This window comes from Arachis hypogaea, chromosome 16 (assembly GCF_003086295.3).
Source record: "Arachis hypogaea cultivar Tifrunner chromosome 16, arahy.Tifrunner.gnm2.J5K5, whole genome shotgun sequence".
In the NCBI taxonomy this organism is placed as follows: Eukaryota; Viridiplantae; Streptophyta; class Magnoliopsida; order Fabales; family Fabaceae; genus Arachis; species Arachis hypogaea.
The window spans coordinates 68,719,392-68,734,129 of record NC_092051.1 but is presented as its reverse complement, the minus strand read 5'-3'; the positions used below and the strand labels follow the sequence as shown (position 1 = coordinate 68,734,129).

Genomic DNA, 14,738 nt, shown 5'->3' with positions numbered 1-14,738 from the left:
TTAGAAAGCTGACATTCAGAGCTTTCCAACCATATATGATAGTCTATATTGGGCATAAAATTGGCAACATGACAAGAGGACAAAGTTGGCGCCATAAATGTGCATAAGGGAGGCCAACGTTAGGGTCAAAGTTAGACCCCTAACGTTGGCACCAACGTCCATACCAGCAGATTGTGTTTGCTGATGTGAAAAGTTGGAGCCAAAGTTAGACCCCTAACTTTGGCTCAAACTTTAGGTCCCACTTTGGCTAACCTCAAACCCGGTTCAATTGGTTCACTTTGGTTCTTCTTCAAACTCCAAGAGCAATCAACCAAGGCCTCTTTCAACCCAATTCCACCAAGAGCAAAGGCCCATGATCATCACTCAAAGGCACAAGAGATAGTTAGAATAGGAATTTCATTTTAATTGTAATTTGTTTTGAATTTCATTTTCATTTTGTAAAGCCTATATAAGGCATCATTTTCATATTGGTGAGGAGGCGAGCTCCACTAGGGAGCATTAGGAATAGAGAACTCTCTCTCTTTAGTTTTTTTTGTTTTGAATCTTGAATTGAGATTGGAAGGAATTCTGTTTTCATTCTCTTTTTGCAACGTCTCTTTACTTCTTCTGCAATCTTTCTTTTAATTCTCTGCAACTTTCCTTTTATTGAATCAAGGAAGGGCTTGAGATCTAGACTTGTTTTCTAGTCTCTTGGATCCCCTGAGATCTTCACTTGTCTTTCTAGATTTCACAATTGATTTGAGTTCTCTCGCTGATTTACTTTCTGCTACAATTCCCTTCTCTGCAATTTTTACTTCCTGTTGCATTGCTTCCAATTTACATTTCCTGCACATTTACATTTTCTGCAATTTAAATATCCAGTTGCTTGATCTATTGCTCTCTTTAATTTCCCTGCACCCCACTCCCTTTTACATTTAATGAAATTTATCTTTCTTGCAATTTACATTTCTTGCTCTTTAAGTTACTTGCAATTTTACTTTCTGCACTTTAATTTTCCTTGTCATTTACATTCTGTTGGCTTCAATTGTCACTCAAATCACTCAATGTTAGCTTGACTAAACTAATCACCCACTAAAATTGCTTGATCCATCAATCCCTGTGGGATCGACCTCACCCCCGTGAGTTTTTATTACTTGATGCGACCCGGTGCACTTGCCGGTTAGTTTTGGGTGTTTTGGGAGAGATTCGTTTCTCACCAAAATAACTCATCAAGTTTTTGGCGCCGTTGCCGGGGATTGATTAGATCAACAATGATTAAGTGGGTGAGAAGTCTAGATTAAGCATTTTCTTTATTTTTGGTTTCTGTTTCAAAGTGAAACCAAGGTGTTTGAGTTTTTGCCTCACTAAGAAATTCTTATCTCTGATATGAGTAATTTCAATTTTACTTGGTTGTGTGTTTTACAAAACTCAAATGGAGTTCAACTCATCTCATGATCAAACAAATTCTATGGGATATCACCCACCATCACCAATCTCTAATGATGGATGGGAATATCACCAAGAAACTTCAAATTCTGGGCTCTCCAATTCATGGAGCCATGCTTCAGAACCACAAGATGAGAAAGAAAAACATATGGGATATTTCCCTCCACCACAAAATGATTCAAGTCATTATTTCAATGGTGGCTGGGAGTATTACCAAGAAACTGCAAATTCTGAGCAGTCAACTCACATGAGAGATTGTCCAACCTCACCGCCCACTTCTACATTTGAAAATTCTTCATCACCTAAATATGCCTCAACACAAACTTCCACGAACCTAGGCCTCTCAAAGCTAGAGATTATGTTTGAAAAATATGAGAGGGAGGTGCAAAGATCTTGGAACGAGCAAGAGAATTCATTCAAAAACATGGAAGTAATGGCAGGCCAATTGTTGAATGCAAGGAAGGAGAAAATGGAAAAACAAGAATGCAAGGTCCCTGTGTTAAGTGAAATTGCAAAAAAGGAGGAGGTGGAAGAGCAAAATGAAGATCCACTTCAAAAATCCAGAGAATTGTTGAAAAGACAAGAACAATTCATGAAGGAACAACAACAAGCCTGGAAAAGGGAAGAAAGTCTCTTAAAAAATATGAATGAAGATTTAGAGAAAATAAGGAAACACTTAGAACCACTGAGCAAGAAAAATGAAGGCCAACTGATGGATATGAAGGAGAAAGTGGAAGAGCAAGATAAGGAGGCCACTGCATCAAGTGAACTTTCAATGAAGAATGAGGTTCGCTTTAGCGAAACTATTCAAGTTAGCGTCGTTTAAAGAACGAGGGTAAGCACGACGTAAAAAAAAAAAGAGGTGCAACACGAGGACTTCCCAGGAGGTCTCCCATCCTAGTACTACTCTTGCCCAAGCACGCTTAACTGCGGAATTCTGATGGGATCCGGTACATTAGTGCTGGTATGATCATACCTGTTAAAGTATGCACACACAATTATCATAAGCATGTCTCGCGACGTAGGGTAAGTCGAGCTGCGAATCCCTGCAGGGCCCATGCGAGCTTGCCGAAAATCAGGTCATTGAGGCTCGCTTTAGCTAAACTATTCAAGATAGCGTCGTTTAAAGAACGAGGGTAAGCACGACGTAAAAAAAAAACAAAAAAAGAGAGGTGCAACATGAGGACTTCCCAGGAGGTCCCCCATCCTAGTACTACTCTCGGCCTAGTACTACTCTCGCCCAAGCACGCTTAACTGCAGAGTTCTGATGGGATCCGGTGCATTATTGCTGGTATGATCGCACCTATTAAAGTATGCGCACACAATTATCATAAGCATGTCTCGCGACGTAGGGTAAGTCGAGCTGCGAAGCCCTGCGGGGCCCGTGCGAGCTTGCCGAAAATCAGATCATTGAGGTTCGCTTTAGCGAATATATTCAAGTTAACGTCGTTTAAAGAACGAGGGTAAGCACGATGTAAAAAAAAACAAAAAAAAAGAGGTGCAACACGAGAACTTCCCAGGAGGTCACCCATCCTAGTACTACTCTCATCCTAGTACTACTCTCGCCCAAGCACGCTTAACTGCGGAGTTCTGATGGGATCCGGGGCACTGGTGCTGGTATGATCGCACCTATTAAAGTATGCCCACACAATTATCATAAGCATGTCTCGTGACGTAGGGTAAGTCGAGCTGCGAATCCCCGTGGGGCTCGTGTGAGCTTGCCGAAAATCAGGTCGTTGAGGTTGGCTTTAGCGAAACTATTCAAGTTAGCGTCGTTTAAAGAACGAGGGTAAGCACCACGTCAAAAAAAAAGAGGTGCAACACGAGGACTTCCTAGGAGGTCACCCATCCTAGTACTACTCTCGCCCAAGCACGCTTAACTACGGAATTCTGATGGGATCCGGTGCATTAGTGCTGGTATGATCGTACCTGTTAAAGTATGTGCACACAATTATCATAAGCATGTCTCGCGACGTAGGGTAAGTCGAGCTGCGAATCCCTGCGGGGCCCGTGCGAGCTTGCCAAAAATCAGGTCATTGAGGCTCGCTTTAGCTAAACTATTCAAGATAGCGTCGCTTAAAGAACGAGGGTAAGCATGACGTAAAAAAAAAAAGAAAAAAAAGAGGTGCAACACGAGAACTTCCCAGTAGGTCACCCATCCTAGTACTACTCTCGTCCTAGTACTACTCTCGCCCAAGCACGCTTAACGGCAGAGTTCTGATGGGATCCGGTGCATTAGTGCTGGTATGATCGTACCTGTTAAAGTATGCGCACACAATTATCATAAGCATGTCTCGCGACGTAGGGTAAGTCGAGCTGCGAAGCCCCGCGGGGCCCGTGTGAGCTTGCCGAAAATCAGGTCATTGAGGTTCGCTTTAGCGAAACTATTCAAGTTAGCGTCGTTTAAAGAACGAGGGTAAGCACGACGTAAAAAAAAAGAGGTGCAACACGAGGACTTCGCAAGAGGTCACCCATCCTAGTACTACTCTCGCCCAAGCACGCTTTACTGCGAAGTTCTGATGGGATCCGGTGCATTAGTGCTGGTATGAATGCACCTGTTAAAGTATGCGCACACAATTATCATAAGCATGTCTCGCGACGTAGGGTAAGTCGAGCTGCGAATCCCTACGGGGCCCGTGCAAGCTTGTTGAAAATCAGGTCATTGTGGCTCGCTTTAGCTAAACTATTCAATATAGCGTCGTTTAAAGAACAAGGGTAAGCACGACGTGAAAAAAAAAGTGCTACACGAGGACTTCCAAGGAGGTCACCCATCCTAGTACTACTCTCGTCCAAGCACGCTTAACTGCGAAATTCTGATGGGATCCAGTGCATTAGTGCTGGTATGATTGTACCTATTAAAGTAGACGCACACAATTATCATAAGCATGTTTCGCGACGTAGGGTAAGTAGAGCTGCGAAGCCCCGCGGGGCCCGTGTGAGCTTGCCGAAATTCTGGTCATTGAGGTTCGCTTTAGCGAAACTATTCAAGTTAGCGTCGTTTAAAGAACGAGGGTAAGCACGACGTAAAAAAAAAAAATAGGTGCAACACGAGGACTTCCAAGGAGGTCACCCATCCTTGTACTACTCTCGCCCAAGCACGCTTTACTGCGAAGTTCTGATGGGATCCAGTGCATTAGTGCTGGTATGATCGCACCTGTTAAAGTTTGCGCACACAATTATCATAAGCATGTCTCGCGACGTAGGGTAAGTCGAGCTGCGAAGCCCTACGGGGCCCGTGCGAGCATGCCGAAAATCAGGTCATTGTGGCTCGCTTTAGCCAAACTATTCAAGATAGCGTCGTTTAAAGAACGAGGGTAAGCACGACGTAAAAAAAAAAGAGGTGCAACACGAGGACTTCCCAAGAGGTCACCCATCCTAGTACTACTCTCGTCCAAGCACGCTTAACTGCGGAATTCTGATGGGATCCGGTGCATTAGTGCTGGTATGATCGTACCTGTTAAAGTATGCGCACACAATTATCATAAGCATGTCTCGCGACATAGGGAAAGTCGAGCTGCGAATCCCTGCGGGGCCCGTGCGAGCTTGCCGAAAATCAGGTCATTGAGGCTCGCTTTAGCCAAACTATTCAAGATAGCGTCGTTTAAAGAACGAGGGTAAGCACGACATAAAAAAAAAAAGAGGTACAACATGAGGACTTCCCAGCAGGCCACCCATCCTAGTACTACTCTCGTCCTAGTACTACTCTCGCCCAAGCACGCTTAACTACGGAGTTCTGATGGGATCCGGTGCATTAGTGCTGGTATGATCGCACCTTTTAAAGTATGCGCACACAATTATCATAAGCATGTCTCGCGACGTAGGGTAAGTCGAGCTGCGAAGCCCCACGGGCCCGTGTGAGCTTGCCGAAAATCAGGTCATTGAGGTTCACTTTAGCGAAACTATTCAAGTTAGCGTCGTTTAAAGAACGAGGGTAAGCACGACGTAAAAAAAAAAGAGGTGCAACACGAGGACTTCCCAGGAGGTCACCCATCCTAGTACTACTCTCGCCCAAGCACGCTTTACTGCGAAGTTCTGTTGGGATCCGGTGCATTAGTGCTGGTATGAATGCACCTGTTAAAGTATGCGCACACAATTATCATAAGCATGTCTCGCGACGTAACGTAAGTCGAGCTGCGAATCCCTACGGGGCCCGTGCAAGCTTGTTGAAAATCAGGTCATTGTGGCTCGCTTTAGCTAAGCTATTCAATATAGCGTCGTTTAAAGAACAAGGGTAAGCACGACGTAAAAAAAAAAAGTGCTACACGAGGACTTCCAAGGAGGTCACCCATCCTAGTACTACTCTCGTCCAAGCACGCTTAACTGCGAAATTCTGATGGGATCCGGTGCATTAGTGCTGGTATGATCGTACCTATTAAAGTAGGCGCACACAATTATCATAAGCATGTTTCGCGACGTAGGGTAAGTCGAACTGCGAAGCCCCGCGGGGCCCGTGTGAGCTTGCCGAAATTCAGGTCATTGAGGTTCGCTTTAGCGAAACTATTCAAGTTAGCGTCGTTTAAAGAACGAGGGTAAGCACGACGTAAAAAAAAAAAAGAGGTGCAACACGAGGACTTCCAAGGAGGTCACCCATCCTTGAACTACTCTCGCCCAAGCACGCTTTACTGCGAAGTTCTGATGGGATCCAGTGCATTAGTGCTGGTATGATCGCACCTGTTAAAGTTTGCGCACACAATTATCATAAGCATGTCTCGCGACGTAGGGTAAGTCGAGCTGCGAAGCCCTACAGGGCCCGTGCGAGCATGCCGAAAATCAGGTCATTGTGGCTCGCTTTAGCCAAACTATTCAAGATAGCGTCGTTTAAAGAACGAGGGTAAGCACGACATAAAAAAAAAAAAGAGGTACAACATGAGGACTTCCCAGGAGGCCACCCATCCTAGTACTACTCTCGTCCTAGTACTACTCTCGCCCAAGCACGCTTAACTACGGAGTTCTGATGGGATCCGGTGCATTAGTGCTGGTATGATCGCACCTATTAAAGTATGCGCACACAATTATCATAAGCATGTCTCGCGACGTAGGGTAAGTCGAGCTGCGAAGCCCCACGGGGCCCGTGTGAGCTTGCCGAAAATCAGGTCATTGAGGTTCACTTTAGCGAAACTATTCAAGTTAGAGTCGTTTAAAGAACGAGGGTAAGCACGACGTAAAAAAAAAAGAGGTGCAACACGAGGACTTCCCAGGAGGTCACCCATCCTAGTACTACTCTCGCCCAAGCACGCTTTACTGCGAAGTTCTGATGGGATCCGGTGCATTAGTGCTGGTATGAATGCACCTGTTAAAGTATGCGCACACAATTATCATAAGCATGTCTCGCGACGTAACGTAAGTCGAGCTGCGAATCCCTACGGGGCCGTGCAAGCTTGTTGAAAATCAGGTCATTGTGGCTCGCTTTAGCTAAGCTATTCAATATAGCGTCGTTTAAAGAACAAGGGTAAGCACGACGTAAAAAAAAAAAAGTGCTACACGAGGACTTCCAAGGAGGTCACCCATCCTAGTACAACTCTCGTCCAAGCACGCTTAACTGCGAAATTCTGATGGGATCCGGTGCATTAGTGCTGGTATGATCGTACCTATTAAAGTAGGCGCACACAATTATCATAAGCATGTTTCGCGACGTAGGGTAAGTCGAACTGCGAAGCCCCGCGGGGCCCGTGTGAGCTTGCCGAAATTCAGGTCATTGAGGTTCGCTTTAGCGAAACTATTCAAGTTAGCGTCGTTTAAAGAACGAGGGTAAGCACGACGTAAAAAAAAAAGAGGTGCAACACGAGGACTTCCAAGGAGGTCACCCATCCTTGAACTACTCTCGCCCAAGCACGCTTTACTGCGAAGTTCTGATGGGATCCAGTGCATTAGTGCTGGTATGATCGCACCTGTTAAAGTTTGCGCACACAATTATCATAAGCATGTCTCGCGACGTAGGGTAAGTCGAGCTGCGAAGCCCTACAGGGCCCGTGCGAGCATGCCGAAAATCAGGTCATTGTGGCTCGCTTTAGCCAAACTATTCAAGATAGCGTCGTTTAAAGAACGAGGGTAAGCACGACGTAAAAAAAAAGAGGTGCAACACGAGGACTTCCCAAGAGGTCACCCATCCTAGTACTACTCTCGTCCAAGCACGCTTAACTGCGGAATTCTGATGGGATCCGGTGCATTACTGCTGGTATGATCATACCTGTTAAAGTATGCGCACACAATTATCATAAGCATGTCTCGCGACGTAGGGAAAGTCGAGTTGCGAATCCCTGCGGGGCCCGTGCGAGCTTGCCGAAAATCAGGTCATTGAGGCTCGCTTTAGCCAAACTATTCAAGATAGCGTCGTTTAAAGAACGAGGTTAAGCACGACATAAAAAAAAAAAAGAGGTACAACATCAGGACTTCCCAGGAGGCCACCCATCCTAGTACTACTCTCGTCCTAGTACTACTCTCGCCCAAGCACGCTTAACTACGGAGTTCTGATGGGATCCGGTGCATTAGTGCTGGTATGATCACACCTATTAAAGTATGCGCACAGAATTATCATAAGCATGTCTCGTGACGTAGGGTAAGTCGAGCTGCGAAGACCTGCGGGGCTCGTGTTAGCTTGCCGAAAATCAGATCATTGAGGTTCGCTTTAGCGAAAATATTCAAGTTAGCGTCGTTTAAAGAACGAGGGTAAGCACGACGTAAAAAAAAGAAAAAAAAAAGAGGTACAACACGAGAACTTCCCAGGAGGTCACCCATCCTAGTACTACTCTCGTCCTAGTACTACTCTCGCCCAAGCACGCTTAACTGCGGAGTTTTGATGGGATCCGGTGCATTGGTGCTGGTATGATCGCACCTATTAAAGTATGCGCACACAATTATCATAAGCATGTCTCGTGACGTAGGGTAAGTCGAGCTGCGAAGCCCCGCGGGGCCCGTGTGAGCTTGCCGAAAATCAGGTCATTGAGGTTCGCTTTAGCGAAACTATTCAAGTTAGCGTCGTTTAAAGAACGAGGGTAAGCACGACGAAAAAAAAAAAAAAAAGAGGTGCAACACGAGGACTTCCAAGGAGGTCACCCATCCTGCTACTACTCTCGCCCAAGCATGCTTAACTGCGAAATTCTGATGGGATCCGGTGCATTAGTGCTGGTATGATTGCACCTGTTAAAGTATGCGCACACAATTATCATAAGCATGTCTCGCGACGTAGGGTAAGTCGAGCTGCGAATCCCTACGGGGCCCATGCGAGCTTGCCGAAAATCAGGTCATTGTGGCTCGCTTTAGCTAAGCTATTCAATATAGCGTCATTTAAAGAACAAGGGTAAGCACGACGTTAAAAAAAATGTGCTACACGAGGACTTTCCAGGAGGTCACCCATCCTAGTACTACTCTCGTCCAAGCACGCTTAACTGCGGAATTCTGATGGGATTCGGTGCATTAGTGCTGGTATGATCGTACCTCTTAAAGTATGCGCACACAATTATCATAACCATGTCTCGCGACGTAGGGTAAGTCGAGCTGCGAATCCCTGTGGGGCCCGTGCGAGCTTGCCGAAAATCAGGTCATTGAGGCTCGCTTTAGCTAAACTATTCAAGATAGCGTTGTTTAAAGAACGAGGGTAAGCACGACATAAAAAAAATAAAGAGGTGCAACACGAAGACTTCCCAGGAGGTCACCATCCTAGTAAAACTCTCGTTATACGCGCTGATAATTATCATAAGCATGTCTCGCGACGTAGGGTAAGTCGAGCTGCGAATCCCTGTGGGGCCCGTGCGAGCTTGCCTAAAATCAGGTCATTGAGGCTCGCTTTAGCTAAACTATTCAAGATAGCGTTGTTTAAAGAACGAGGGTAAGCACGACATAAAAAAAAAGAGGTGCAACACGAAGACTTCCCAGGAGGTCACCCATCCTAGTAAAACTCTCGTTATACGCGCAGATAATTATCATAAGCATATCTCGCGACGTAGGGTAAGTCGAGCTGCGAATCCCTGTGGGGCCCGTGCGAGCTTGCCTAAAATCAGGTCATTGAGGCTCTCTTTAGCTAAACTATTCAAGATAGCGTCGTTTAAAAAACGAGGGTAAGCACGACGTAAAAAAAATTAAAAAAATAAAAAAAGAGGTGCAACACGAGGACTTCCCAGGAGGTCACCCATCCTAGTACTACTCTCTCCCAAGCACGCTTAACTGCGGAATTCTGATGGGATCCGGTGCATTAGTGCTGGTATGATCGCACCTATTAAAATACGCGCACTCAATTATCATAAGCATGTCTCGCGACGTAGGGTAAGTCGAGCTGTGAATCCTTGTGGGGCCCGTGCGAGCTTGCCTAAAATCAGGTCATTGAGGCTCGCTTTAGCTAAACTATTAAGATAGCGTCGTTTAATGAACGAGGGTAAGCACGACGTATAATAAAAAAAAAGAGGTGCAACACGAGGACTTCCCAGGAGGTCACCCATCCTAGTACTACTCTCACCTAAGCATGCTTAACTGCGGAGTTCTGATGGGATCCGTTGCATTAGTGCTGGTATGATCGCACCTATTAAAATACGCGCACACAATTATCATAAGCATGTCTCGCGACGTAGGGTAAGTCGAGCTGCGAATCCCTGTGGGGCCCGTGCGAGCTTGCCTAAAATCAGGTCATTGTGGCTCGCTTTAGCTAAACTATTCAAGATAGCGTCGTTTAAAGAACGAGGGTAAGCACGACGTAAAATAAAAAAAAAAGAGGTGCAACACGAGGACTTCCCAGGATGTCACCCATCCTGGTACTACTCTCGCCCAAGCACGCTTAACTGCAGAGTTCTGATGGGATCCGGTGCATTAGTGCTGGTATGATCGCACCTATTAAAATATGCGCACATAATTATCATAAGCATGTCTCGCGACGTAGGGTAAGTCGAGCTGCGAATCCCTGCAGGGCCCGTGCGAGCTTGCCTAAAATCAGGTCATTGAGGCTCGCTTTAGCTAAACTATTCAAGATAGCGTCGTTTAAAGAACGAGGGTAAGCACGACTTAAAAAAAAAAAAAGAGGTGCAACATGAGGACTTCCTAGGAGGTCACCCATCCTAGTACCATTCTCGCCCAAGCACGCTTAACTGCGGAGTTCTGATGGGATCCGGTGCATTAGTACTGGTATGATCGCACCTATTAAAATATGCGCACATTATTATCATAAGCATGTCTCGCGACGTAGGGTAAGTCGAGCTGCGAATCCTTGCAGGGCCCGTGCGAGCTTGCCTAAAATCAGGTCATTGAGGCTTGCTTTAGCTAAACTATTCAAGATAGCGTCGTTTAAAGAACAGGGTATAAACGTAAAAAAAAGGGGTGCAACACGAGGACTTCCCAGGAGGTCACCCATCTAGTACTACTCTCGCCCAAGCACGCTTAACTGCGGAGTTCTGATGGGAACCGGTGCATTAGTGCTGGTATGATCGCTCCTATTAAAATTCGCGCACCAATATCATAATCATGTCTCGCGACGTAGGGTAAGTCGAGCTGCGAATCCCTGTGGGGCCCGTGCGAGCTTGCCTAAAATCAGGTCATTGAGGCTCGGTTTAGCTAAACTATTCAAGATAGCGTCGTTAAAGAACGAGGGTAAGCACGACGTAAAATAAAAAAAAAAAAGAGGTGCAACACGAGGACTTCCCAGGAGGTCACCCATCCTAGTACTACTCTCGCCCAAGCACGCTTAACTGCGATGTTCTGATGGGATCCGGTGCATTAGTGCTGGTATGATCACACCTATTAAAATACGCGCACTCAATTATCATAAGCATGTCTCGCGACGTAGGGTAAGTCGGGCTGCGAACCCCTACGGGGACATGCGAGCTTGCCGAAAATCAGGTCATTGAGGCTCGCTTTAGCTAAACTATTCAATATAGCGTCGTTTAAAGAACAAGGGTAAGCACGACGTAAAAAAAAAAAGAGTTGCAACACGAGGACTTCCTAGGAGGTCACCCATCCTAGTACTACTCTCGCCCAAGCACGCTTAACTGCGAAGTTCAAATGGGATCCGGTGCATTAGTGCTGGACGATCGCACCTGTTAAGTATGCGCACACAATTATCATAAGCATGTCTCGCGACGTAGGGTAAGTCGAGCTGCGAATCCCTACGGGGCTCGTGCGAGCTTTCTGAAAATCAGGTCATTGAGGCTCGCTTTAGCTAAGCTATTAAATATAGTATCGTTTAAAGAACAAGGGTAAGCACGACGTAAAAAAAAAAGTTGCTACAAGAGGACTTCATAGGGGGTCACCCATCCTAGTACTACTCTCGCCCAAGCACGCTTTACTGTGGAATTCTGAGGGGGATCCCGGTGAATTAGTGCTACTATGATCGTACCTGTGAAAGTATGCGCACACAATTATCATAAGCATGTCTCGCGACGTAGGGTAAGTCGAGCTGTGAATCCTGCGGGGCCCGTGCGAGCTTGCCGAAAATCAAGTCATTGAGGCTCGCTTTAGCTAAACTATTCAATATAGCGTCGTTTAAAGAACGAGGGTAAGCACGATGTAAAAAAAAAAAAAAAACAAAAAAAAAGAGGTGCAACATGAGGACTTCCCAGGAGGTCACCCATCCTAGTACTACTCTCGTCCTAGTACTACTCTCGCCCAAGCACGCTTAACTGCGGAGTTCTGATGGATCCGGTGCATTAGTGCTGGTATGATCGCACCTATTAAAGTAAGTGCACACAATTATCATAAGCATGTCTCGCGACGTAGGGTAAGTCGAGCTATGAATCACTACGGGGCCCGTGCGAGCTTGCCAAAAAGCAGGTCATTGAGGCTAGCTTTAGCTAAATTGTTCAATATACCGTCGTTTAAAGAACAAGGGTAAGCACGACGTAAAAAATAAAATAAAATAAAATAAAATAAAAAGAGGTGCAACACGAGGACTTCCAGGAGGTCACCCATCCTAGTACTACTCTCGCCCAAGCACGCTTAACTGCGAAGTTCTGATGGGATCCGGTGCATCAGTGATGGTATGATCGCACCAGTTAAAGTATGCGCACACAATTATCATAAGCATGTCTCGCGACGTAGGGTAAGTCGAGCTGCGAATCCCTACGGGGCTCGTGCGAGTGCGAGCTTGCCGAAAATCAGGTCATTGTGGCTCGTGATGCCGAGGCATCTTAGGCTAGTTTCACTAGCATTTTTCTGTTAGTTTTAGTTGTTTTATGCATTTTCTTGAGCTTAAAGTAACCAAAAATGGTTAAATGAAGAACAAAGCAATGAACCATCCAAACAGTATGATTTTAATGCAAATCCATGAGTTTTAGTTATATTACTTGAATGCTATGAATGGAAGATTTCTCATGAAATTTTGCAAAGACTTTGATGCAATTGTTTGGATGATTTCAGGGAAGAAGAGGCTAAGCAAGGAAGCAACAAAATCAATAAAGGAAGCTTGAATATCACATGTGGAGTTTAAGTTCCAGTTTAAGCCTAAACTGGAGCTTAAACGCCAGAATCAGGAAGGCTAAGAAATGCTGGAATTGAAGTTTAACCTCCAGTTTAACCTTAAACTGGAGGTTAAACGCCAGAATGAGAATGCCACTCAGGAAGGAGTTCCACGTTTAACCTCCAGTTTAACCTAAACTGGAGGTTAAACGCCAGAATGGGAAAAGCACCAGGGGCCATTTCCACGTTTAAGCTCCAGTTTGACCTCAAACTGGAGCTTAAACGTGTTCGATCCAAGTTTTCTCCTCCAGGGTTGCTCTCTCCATTTCCACGTTTAAGCTCCAGTTTGACCTCAAACTGGAGCTTAAACGTGTTCGACACCTCCAGGGCTACCCTTCTAAGCTTCCACGTTTAACCTCCAGTTTAACCTTAAACTGGAGGTTAAACGTGTTCGACCTCCAGGATGCCTCCTTCCATTTCCACGTTTAACCTCCAGTTTAACCTTAAACTGGAGGTTAAACGTGTTCGACCTCCAGGGCTGCCCTTCCTATATCCACGTTTAAGCTTCAGTTTAACCTTAAACTAGAGCTTAAACGTGTTCGACTACGTGACTCTCCAGGGCTGCCTTCTTCCATTTCCACGTTTAAGCTTCAGTTTAACCTTAAACTGAAGCTTAAACGTGCTTCTACAAAAGGCCTCACTGGAAGTGTCTGGCATTTAAGCTGCAGTTTAAGCTTAAACTGCAACTTAAACGCCACTCTTGGAAAAGGTTTCTGGACCAAAGATATTGTGGTTTAAGTTAGTATTTGAGCACAAACATTAACTTAAACTTATTCTGGTATGAAACCCAATTGAATATCATGGTTTATGGGATTGGGCCTGAAGGATTGATGAGTCTGAAATTTCAATTTATTGAGTCATGTGCCATTATTTGATTATCACTAAGTTGGCTCAATGAATGTTACAGAATTTGGATCAGCAGCCTCATCAAGATTATGGATCATAAACCCAAGGCAAAAGGAAAGCAGGGAGAGGCCTCAAAGCCCAAGAAACACAACAGAAGCTCAATATAGAAAGTGTATAAATAGGATAGAATTTAAGTTAGAAAGGACCTTTACCTTCACTTTCAGCTAGTTTTCAGATCTTTGTAATTGAATTCAGAGCTATGACTCACTAAACCCCTTTCATTGGGTTAGGGAGCTCTATTGTAATTCAATGAATCAATAATAGTTTTATCTTCTTCTTCAAATCTTTTCTCTTGAATTTTGTTAGAAAGCTTCTCGATCTAATTCATTGGGTAGTTGTCTGGGAAAGAAACTACCCATAATTGGAATCCTTCGGAACCTTGGAAAGGAATGGAGATTCATGCTAGAGAAGCTTTCTCACAGTAATTGGATTGGGGTTTGGATGGATATTGTGACATGTAATCCTACCAAATTGTGGTTCATGAAACTGTGTGTATAATCAGTGATGAGCATCATCTCTTCTTATGAACATTTAAACCAAGGGATTGGGAATTTTTCATTTTTAGAGAGAATTGGTGAGCCAAGGGATTGGGATCCAATCATATAAGATTGCCAAGCAAAATTCAATGAACGCATTGCTTGAGAAGAGATAAACATGTTTTGATTCGGAGATCTCAATATCTCCTATAACCCAATGAATTCCCAATTCTGATTTACATCTTCCTCTTTACATTCTGCAATCAATTCATGCAATCACCCCATTCCCTTTTAATTTCAGCAATTTAGTTTCTGCTCTTTATTCATGCAATTTAAGATTCCGCCATTTCAATTTCTTGTCATTTACTTTTCCCGCCAATTTACATTCCGCAATTCTCATCTCAATCTTGATTCCGCTCAACTAGAACACACTTCTAATCCGAATTGGCTCACTCAACCATCCTTGTGGGATTCGACCTCACTCTATTGTGAGTTTTT

The 14,738-nt window shown here is 44.8% G+C and overlaps 23 non-coding genes and 8 pseudogenes across 23 annotated transcripts; all 31 read right to left on the bottom strand.

Moving 5' to 3' along the window:
- Nucleotides 1–2,284: 2,284 nt before the first annotated feature.
- LOC112762209 (5S ribosomal RNA) lies at nucleotides 2,285–2,403 on the bottom strand. Its single transcript, XR_003182556.1, has one exon. It is a non-coding gene; the product is annotated as a 5S ribosomal RNA (ribosomal RNA).
- A 191-nt stretch (nucleotides 2,404–2,594) lies between these two features.
- Nucleotides 2,595–2,730, bottom strand: LOC112759651 (5S ribosomal RNA; annotated as a pseudogene).
- Nucleotides 2,731–2,920: 190 nt separating this feature from the next.
- LOC112759371 (5S ribosomal RNA) lies at nucleotides 2,921–3,056 on the bottom strand (annotated as a pseudogene).
- A 181-nt stretch (nucleotides 3,057–3,237) lies between these two features.
- LOC112761287 (5S ribosomal RNA) lies at nucleotides 3,238–3,356 on the bottom strand. The gene has a single exon (XR_003181688.1). It is a non-coding gene; the product is annotated as a 5S ribosomal RNA (ribosomal RNA).
- Nucleotides 3,357–3,547: 191 nt separating this feature from the next.
- Nucleotides 3,548–3,683, bottom strand: LOC112759565 (5S ribosomal RNA; annotated as a pseudogene).
- Nucleotides 3,684–3,863: 180 nt separating this feature from the next.
- LOC112761487 (5S ribosomal RNA) lies at nucleotides 3,864–3,982 on the bottom strand. The gene has a single exon (XR_003181881.1). It is a non-coding gene; the product is annotated as a 5S ribosomal RNA (ribosomal RNA).
- A 178-nt stretch (nucleotides 3,983–4,160) lies between these two features.
- Nucleotides 4,161–4,279, bottom strand: LOC112759437 (5S ribosomal RNA). Its single transcript, XR_003180188.1, has one exon. It is a non-coding gene; the product is annotated as a 5S ribosomal RNA (ribosomal RNA).
- Nucleotides 4,280–4,462: 183 nt separating this feature from the next.
- Nucleotides 4,463–4,581, bottom strand: LOC112762174 (5S ribosomal RNA). Its single transcript, XR_003182524.1, has one exon. It is a non-coding gene; the product is annotated as a 5S ribosomal RNA (ribosomal RNA).
- A 181-nt stretch (nucleotides 4,582–4,762) lies between these two features.
- LOC112761404 (5S ribosomal RNA) lies at nucleotides 4,763–4,881 on the bottom strand. The gene has a single exon (XR_003181799.1). It is a non-coding gene; the product is annotated as a 5S ribosomal RNA (ribosomal RNA).
- A 182-nt stretch (nucleotides 4,882–5,063) lies between these two features.
- On the bottom strand, nucleotides 5,064–5,199 carry LOC112759597 (5S ribosomal RNA; annotated as a pseudogene).
- A 180-nt stretch (nucleotides 5,200–5,379) lies between these two features.
- On the bottom strand, nucleotides 5,380–5,498 carry LOC112761650 (5S ribosomal RNA). The gene has a single exon (XR_003182036.1). It is a non-coding gene; the product is annotated as a 5S ribosomal RNA (ribosomal RNA).
- A 179-nt stretch (nucleotides 5,499–5,677) lies between these two features.
- Nucleotides 5,678–5,796, bottom strand: LOC112759335 (5S ribosomal RNA). The gene has a single exon (XR_003180104.1). It is a non-coding gene; the product is annotated as a 5S ribosomal RNA (ribosomal RNA).
- Nucleotides 5,797–5,979: 183 nt separating this feature from the next.
- Nucleotides 5,980–6,098, bottom strand: LOC112762320 (5S ribosomal RNA). The gene has a single exon (XR_003182660.1). It is a non-coding gene; the product is annotated as a 5S ribosomal RNA (ribosomal RNA).
- A 183-nt stretch (nucleotides 6,099–6,281) lies between these two features.
- LOC112759508 (5S ribosomal RNA) lies at nucleotides 6,282–6,417 on the bottom strand (annotated as a pseudogene).
- A 181-nt stretch (nucleotides 6,418–6,598) lies between these two features.
- LOC112760316 (5S ribosomal RNA) lies at nucleotides 6,599–6,717 on the bottom strand. Its single transcript, XR_003180763.1, has one exon. It is a non-coding gene; the product is annotated as a 5S ribosomal RNA (ribosomal RNA).
- Nucleotides 6,718–6,896: 179 nt separating this feature from the next.
- On the bottom strand, nucleotides 6,897–7,015 carry LOC112759433 (5S ribosomal RNA). The gene has a single exon (XR_003180185.1). It is a non-coding gene; the product is annotated as a 5S ribosomal RNA (ribosomal RNA).
- Nucleotides 7,016–7,196: 181 nt separating this feature from the next.
- On the bottom strand, nucleotides 7,197–7,315 carry LOC112762319 (5S ribosomal RNA). The gene has a single exon (XR_003182659.1). It is a non-coding gene; the product is annotated as a 5S ribosomal RNA (ribosomal RNA).
- A 180-nt stretch (nucleotides 7,316–7,495) lies between these two features.
- LOC112762260 (5S ribosomal RNA) lies at nucleotides 7,496–7,614 on the bottom strand. The gene has a single exon (XR_003182603.1). It is a non-coding gene; the product is annotated as a 5S ribosomal RNA (ribosomal RNA).
- Nucleotides 7,615–7,797: 183 nt separating this feature from the next.
- On the bottom strand, nucleotides 7,798–7,933 carry LOC112759617 (5S ribosomal RNA; annotated as a pseudogene).
- A 190-nt stretch (nucleotides 7,934–8,123) lies between these two features.
- Nucleotides 8,124–8,259, bottom strand: LOC112759507 (5S ribosomal RNA; annotated as a pseudogene).
- A 186-nt stretch (nucleotides 8,260–8,445) lies between these two features.
- On the bottom strand, nucleotides 8,446–8,564 carry LOC112762264 (5S ribosomal RNA). Its single transcript, XR_003182607.1, has one exon. It is a non-coding gene; the product is annotated as a 5S ribosomal RNA (ribosomal RNA).
- A 178-nt stretch (nucleotides 8,565–8,742) lies between these two features.
- On the bottom strand, nucleotides 8,743–8,861 carry LOC112759534 (5S ribosomal RNA). The gene has a single exon (XR_003180268.1). It is a non-coding gene; the product is annotated as a 5S ribosomal RNA (ribosomal RNA).
- Nucleotides 8,862–9,517: 656 nt separating this feature from the next.
- Nucleotides 9,518–9,636, bottom strand: LOC112760586 (5S ribosomal RNA). Its single transcript, XR_003181019.1, has one exon. It is a non-coding gene; the product is annotated as a 5S ribosomal RNA (ribosomal RNA).
- Nucleotides 9,637–9,820: 184 nt separating this feature from the next.
- LOC112762153 (5S ribosomal RNA) lies at nucleotides 9,821–9,939 on the bottom strand. The gene has a single exon (XR_003182504.1). It is a non-coding gene; the product is annotated as a 5S ribosomal RNA (ribosomal RNA).
- Nucleotides 9,940–10,125: 186 nt separating this feature from the next.
- On the bottom strand, nucleotides 10,126–10,244 carry LOC112760736 (5S ribosomal RNA). Its single transcript, XR_003181163.1, has one exon. It is a non-coding gene; the product is annotated as a 5S ribosomal RNA (ribosomal RNA).
- A 184-nt stretch (nucleotides 10,245–10,428) lies between these two features.
- On the bottom strand, nucleotides 10,429–10,547 carry LOC112761983 (5S ribosomal RNA). The gene has a single exon (XR_003182348.1). It is a non-coding gene; the product is annotated as a 5S ribosomal RNA (ribosomal RNA).
- A 175-nt stretch (nucleotides 10,548–10,722) lies between these two features.
- LOC112762149 (5S ribosomal RNA) lies at nucleotides 10,723–10,840 on the bottom strand. Its single transcript, XR_003182500.1, has one exon. It is a non-coding gene; the product is annotated as a 5S ribosomal RNA (ribosomal RNA).
- Nucleotides 10,841–11,025: 185 nt separating this feature from the next.
- On the bottom strand, nucleotides 11,026–11,144 carry LOC112760892 (5S ribosomal RNA). Its single transcript, XR_003181307.1, has one exon. It is a non-coding gene; the product is annotated as a 5S ribosomal RNA (ribosomal RNA).
- A 181-nt stretch (nucleotides 11,145–11,325) lies between these two features.
- Nucleotides 11,326–11,443, bottom strand: LOC112759266 (5S ribosomal RNA). The gene has a single exon (XR_003180044.1). It is a non-coding gene; the product is annotated as a 5S ribosomal RNA (ribosomal RNA).
- Nucleotides 11,444–11,938: 495 nt separating this feature from the next.
- LOC112759601 (5S ribosomal RNA) lies at nucleotides 11,939–12,073 on the bottom strand (annotated as a pseudogene).
- Nucleotides 12,074–12,276: 203 nt separating this feature from the next.
- On the bottom strand, nucleotides 12,277–12,394 carry LOC112762244 (5S ribosomal RNA). Its single transcript, XR_003182589.1, has one exon. It is a non-coding gene; the product is annotated as a 5S ribosomal RNA (ribosomal RNA).
- Nucleotides 12,395–14,738: the final 2,344 nt, after the last annotated feature.